Raw genomic sequence first — 6,000 nt, 5'->3', positions numbered from 1 at the left:
GGGGGGGGGCGGTTGTCTTGGTCCCACCTCGGCTGCAATGTTTCTTGGGAAAGCGTCTCTCTACAAGTGAAGGGAGAGTCTAAATCTATTGCAAAGCTACACGTGTCAGAGGGCCGCGCAGCTTGATGGCACATTGTCGATGCAGAGTCCTACTGCCACAGACTTGCACTTTAATGACAACTGACTCCTATCAAAGCCCTGAACCCGTGGTTTACATTTTTGATCTGATCTTTACTTACCTAAACAACTCGGTGACCGCACCTACCTTTAAGGATATACTTTATGTCCTCTTGACTGTTATCACAACATAGAAATCACTGAATCTTTGTGCAGATTGCTGTTTAAATAGCCAATGCCTTTTCAGTGGGTTCTTTAAGTTTACCACACAGTTTCTATCAATCCATTCCAACAAATACTGAAGAATTGACTAATGTACATATGTTTTTTTTTTATTATTATTTAAAAGGGGATTGTGTGTGAGACAGAGATAGACAAAGAGAGTGTATGCCAGAGTTTGTACACAACGTGGACAACTGTGTCAGCTTCCCCGTTTGGAAAATCAACAATGGATCCACACGAACTACACGATTAACTCTTTCTGTCTCTCTCGTTGTCTCTGGTTCAGTTTCTCAAACAGTGAAGGTTGTGATGATAGGACCTGAGAGCCACGTCTCTCACACCGAAAGAGGAACTGCCTTTTTTTCAAAAACAGTTTTTTCTTTTTTCCCTCGAGGACAGTCATGTAGTTCCAGTTTCTCAATAGAGAATATGCAGCCTCTTTCCATGGTTTATCTCTCATTTGGGGATCTATTTTTTCTTAATAGAAGAGGATCAAAATTGCGCTTGAAATGTCCAGGTTTGATATTCGTAGAGAGTGTAATATTAATTTGTTTTTTTTAAAAGCTATTTATTGAAAATCTGTGGATTTCCAAATGTTTTGGAGAAGTCAGTCCCTCCTCTCTCTTTCTCAATCTCTCTCTCTCCCCCCTTTCTCTCTTAGTCTCTCTCTCTGTTTTTGGGTGGAACACGATGGGTGTTTGTATGCAAGGATGTTTGAGTGTCCAAAAAAAAAGAGTCTATATTGATTTCCTAAGATTATTTCCATGTTTTCGGCAATGTTATTGACAATTTAAGTGAGCCAGACGAGATGTCCTATTATGATTATCAGAACAATTACTGTTGTTGATGTAATTATTATTAATTATTATTAAGTGCTGGATGCTAAGCTTTATTGTGTGTTCTTTTTTTGATATTTTATATCTTGTATAAGAAAAAAAGCTTTTATACTTTGCCTTGTTGTGGACAGCAAGCCATAAGGCTTTTCTCAACCTTTTATTGTGCCAGTTTACGCTTTTTCTGTCGTATTTGCTTTTTTTTTACCAAGGGGAAAACAACTTCACTGTCAAACTTCTCTGTTAGATATTGATTGAAACATATATTCTGCACATGCTTTTGCATCACTAATGTACACTAATTGATTTATATCGAACCAAAAACTATCTAGTACCTTGTATACATGAAGTGCTTTTTGTTTCACAGTGTGTGTGTGTGTGTGTGTGTGTGTGTGCTTGTGTGCGCGTGTGTGTGCAGGTGCTTTTTGGATTTATTGTCGTGGTTAACAGTTTTGTTGTTGGGGTTGTTTTTATTTTTTGAACCTGTCACTATTTGTCACAGTTTGAAAAAAGTGCACATGCCATGGTATTATTGTGAATATGAAGAAGGGCTGTGTGAAAGGACCGGCAAGCTTTTGAAGATTGCATCTTAAAACCAAGCTGATTCGATATTTTGTTTCTAGTTTCTACTGTCTCACGCCTGGCATGACACACAATCAAGTAGAAATGCAGCATGTAGACACAACGCTCCCCTCAGACAGTGTTGAGACTACATGCTGTGTTTCTATCTGCCAGTGTTTACTGGCTTGAGTTCATTTACAACAAAAAAAAAGGGGAAAGTGAGCTTTGCAGTAATAACTCTGGGAAACATGTTGCCTATCTGCTACAGGTGACATGGACTGCACTTCCCATTAACCTACACTGAGAAACTCTCTGATTTATGATGCTTTCTTCATATCTGGCAACTGTCTTTATTTTATTTGTATTATTTATTGTGTTTTTGTTGAACCCATCTATTAAAATGTTTGGGTAGAAAAAAAAAAAAAAAAGAGACAATGGGGTAGGTTTTTTTAATGAATGTCATTGGTGGGTGTGGAAGGAGCCCATGATCAGCGACAAATCTCTGTCCTGTGGGGCCATTGTGGCCACTGAGAGACATCTGGATGTATGTGTGACTCCCCGGCCCTGCACTCTTCTCACGACCTGTACTGTATGTCTTCTTCCTCATACTGGGTTGTACTTCAGGAAAACGTCTGCCATCAACCCCTCAATATGTGCCTCAATGACATTTCACCCGTGTGCTTGTGAGAGTGTCTGCTACCGAGAGATGGATATGTTTGTGTCAACGGATAGAGAGTACTAAAATGTGGCTGATCAGATTAGAGTTGCAAAATGTTTGAGGATAAATCTTCGAAGAGACAAATCATGATGGGTGACTAGATTCTCCTTCCCACCGTGTATTGATGACCTATTGTGCCCTATCAGTGGTCTTAACTGCATGCCTGTGCTTATTTCGTCATACCAAAGCGACGTCTTCGGCATCTGCACACAACTGTCTCATTCCACACGATGCAAAACTGGAACTATTTGCTCTATTGCAGATGAATATGGGTATTCTTAGACGTGTACAAATTGCAATCCTCATTTAGCCTGTATAGCTTGATTCACATGTGCAAATCATGAAGCCATAAATATGGGTATATCTATATTATACTATATTTCAAAATTGGCGCTTTTTACTTTAGAGTTTGTTCTGTGTGTATACCTTCATATATATGAATTTATATTACTATTATATATTATTTATTTTCTCTCAAGTTTCAGAAGGTCTTTGATTTGTATAAGGTCACACTTGAAGCTTGAGGCTTGTTTTATTTTCATTGGGAATATTGTTCAATATGATACTGACTTTATATTGATGATTATCATAAACCTGTGTTTGTAACAAAATGTGTTAAATAATCCAAAAAAAACTGTCCTGTTTTTACACCTGTTTTGTTTTCGGGCAGATTTAAGTGCTCTTGTGCAGATATTTTTTTTTGGTTGATAGTACTGATCACAAAACATTTTTACAGCCAACCATGAGCCTCCTGTTTTTGATGTTGGGGCTGGCCCGCCGGCCATCCGAGCCTCTTTTTAACTTCATGTTTAGTGGAAGAATTAGCTTGACTATTATTTGCAAAAACCAATCAATCTCAATAAATTTTGAAATTGCTGCTGTAAAGAAGTGACACGTGTGTGTTGTGCCTTTTTGTTTTCCCCTGCCTCTTGTGAGGGTTGACGTACAAGTGTCATGACCACCTGCGGTCCACAAGGGGGCAGAATAGACAAGTTAAAGAAAGTAGACACAAAGGAATTAATCCTGACTATTGATTTTACATTGCTACATTTCCTTATTTGGAAGAGTAGCCTAACATAGCCTGCATTCAGAATTATTTATCTACAACAAAGATTAATATAGAATCTGTCGGCAGATTTCTTCCATTCAGGTTTATTTTCTTTCTGTCACATTACATCACATAGATCACATTATCAGCATCATACATGGTCATCCATCTTTTCAAGCACTAGACATAGGCTTGACATTCAGACAAATACTCTGAGTGCACCACTCCTCAGAAAGTGCTTCCTCCATGTGCGTGGGACAGCAGAGGAAGACCAGTTGCCGAGCCCACACACAGGAGAAATCTTGCCCTCCAGTGAAGACCCGAGGCTGGCGTTACATTTCCCTCAAAAGCGCTTTTAGCTTTGTGTGTGTGTGTGTGTGTTTAATCAGGCTGCCATGAGCATTTTTACATTTAGAGGAAAACAAACTACATCAGCCTTGGGCTATCAGTTACTGAAAGGGGAAATCTGACACATAAAACCCTTCAGTGTTGTATCTCCTAACAAAAAGAACAAAAATGAGCAATGCTAGACATGCAATACAAACTCAACCAGAAAATCAATCAATCAATCAATCAACCAACCAACAAATCAATGCAAAAACAAAAACAAGCAAAAGTCAGTTTTCACACCAGCCAGTGTTAGGCTCAGTAAAAAAACATAACTGGAGAAAAAAGGTAATTAAATGAGAGATCTGACAAACAGAGGGTAAAAGCCCAAACAATAACGCCACAGTAGAAGAAGCAGAGAATTGAGAGGAGCTGCCATTGCAATGGTATACATTACATTTGATTCGGAAGGAGATCTATTGGCTTTGCTGCTGCTGGTTTATGCACACATGAAAACTGACATTCAAGAAAACGGTACATACATTTTGACATGTGGAAATATAAAATGAAGGCTTTAATTGATGCACATTTCAAGGGTTTAGTTTAGCTTAATATACTGGGTAAAGGCTTGGGTGGGACCACGGTAAAGCGGGATAGGACAAGAACAGGAAATGGAAAAAGGACAAGGTGATCAGAGAAGAATCACTGTAGTGAAAATGAAATGGGAAGTAAATGTCTAAAAGGAAACAAGTGGAAGACGCTAAAAGCGAGCTGTTGGTTGGAATGTGCAGGGCAGGATAAATATTCCCACAAGGTTCAAATTTGAAGGTTATCCTGCCTAACATCAACTTTACATCACAACCACAAACAACATCCACGGCCATGATTAACACACATATTCAGAAACATTTCTATATGGCAGGGAGAAAGACAAAATATGAACAGAAACAGTGTGAGCAAGTAGCCCAGATGTCACCAAAAAGCTTGAGTTAGTTTTTGTTCCATTATAAAAGCATCTCATTGCACAAAGTAAGATAGTAAAGCAATACTGCATAGGTGCATCATTTCATATGACAGAGCAGTGTGGCGACAGCTGCGGGTGTTAGAATCAAGACGCGCTCCAGGTTCACTACAGGCAGTACAAACTAGCCAGCAAATTTTTTATAGGATTTACATTCAACGATTTTTTTTCTCCCCTTTGCCTCCAAGCTACAATATACATAGAATTTTTTACGTGTTATGTTCACTATAGCTTCTTAATCGACTTAAAAAGAAATGTCTGAAAGAAAACAGTCTGAGCAACTATACTGTAAAAAAGTATACTTTCATAAAACAAGAAAAACAACAACAAAGAAAACAACAATATATGAAAAAGCCTCATGGTTCTCTTTATATTGCATTATGTACAAGAAAGCCCTGAAACGGCAAATCCATCTTTATATCGCCACTGCGGTCTGCTCTCTTCCACTGTACACACATTAACACTAACAGTTACCGTCAATCTCCATCTCCCATCTTATAGGTGAAAGTATTTTTTCAAAAAGTCCAAAAGAGCAACTTTGTACCCACAGTTCTTTCTGGCCATAATGACACAAGCCAAACTCATTGAGCAGAGCTCTTACTGATACGACTTGAGCCTTGATCTTCACAGGCCAGTATAGTGCAACTCGAGAAAAAACAAAAAAAAAAAAAACAAAAAAAAAGGTGGAATAGCGGCAACCTCAGGAACCTGTTAGCTTAACACATGCCATTTAGTACCAGCAAAAGCACCTGCCTCTTACTCTGCTGGTGGAATCTAAAAGTGCTTATGATGGAGAGAGACCTGATGGTGTGCTTTTGACACTCAATGAACGACCAAACCAGGGATCACAGAATTAAAGCACTAATAACAGTATCTACATAATTACTACTTCAGCTCACTAAAATGTAAAGAAGTGTGTGAGTATTTTGGGAAAAAATAAACTCAAGGCAGTAAAGCACTGTAAAAGCATCTGTTATCAAGACATTAATGTGAAGCCACAGACTGAGACTGGTGTTATCCCATCACTGAGACAAGGCAGGTGCTGCTTTCGGCCCTTGGCTCTCCTCCAAAGAAAAGTGATTGACTACCTTTAGTACCACACTGTACTTCCCAGTACCACACTTCTAAAAAACAGACAGTATGTTTAGTACAA

General features: G+C 38.7%; 1 long non-coding RNA gene across 1 annotated transcript in view; it reads right to left on the bottom strand.

The window, feature by feature from the left end:
* Window positions 1-6,000, bottom strand: part of LOC117947508 — a 1,113,976-nt gene that overhangs the window by 499,182 nt on the left and 608,794 nt on the right. The gene's annotated exons all lie outside the window — the stretch shown is intronic.

The sequence above is a fragment of the Etheostoma cragini genome, chromosome 7 (genome assembly GCF_013103735.1).
Source record: "Etheostoma cragini isolate CJK2018 chromosome 7, CSU_Ecrag_1.0, whole genome shotgun sequence".
Lineage (NCBI taxonomy): Eukaryota > Metazoa > Chordata > Actinopteri > Perciformes > Percidae > Etheostoma > Etheostoma cragini.
The sequence above is the reverse complement of the archived record's forward strand: the minus strand, read 5'-3'. Positions and strand labels throughout refer to the sequence as shown.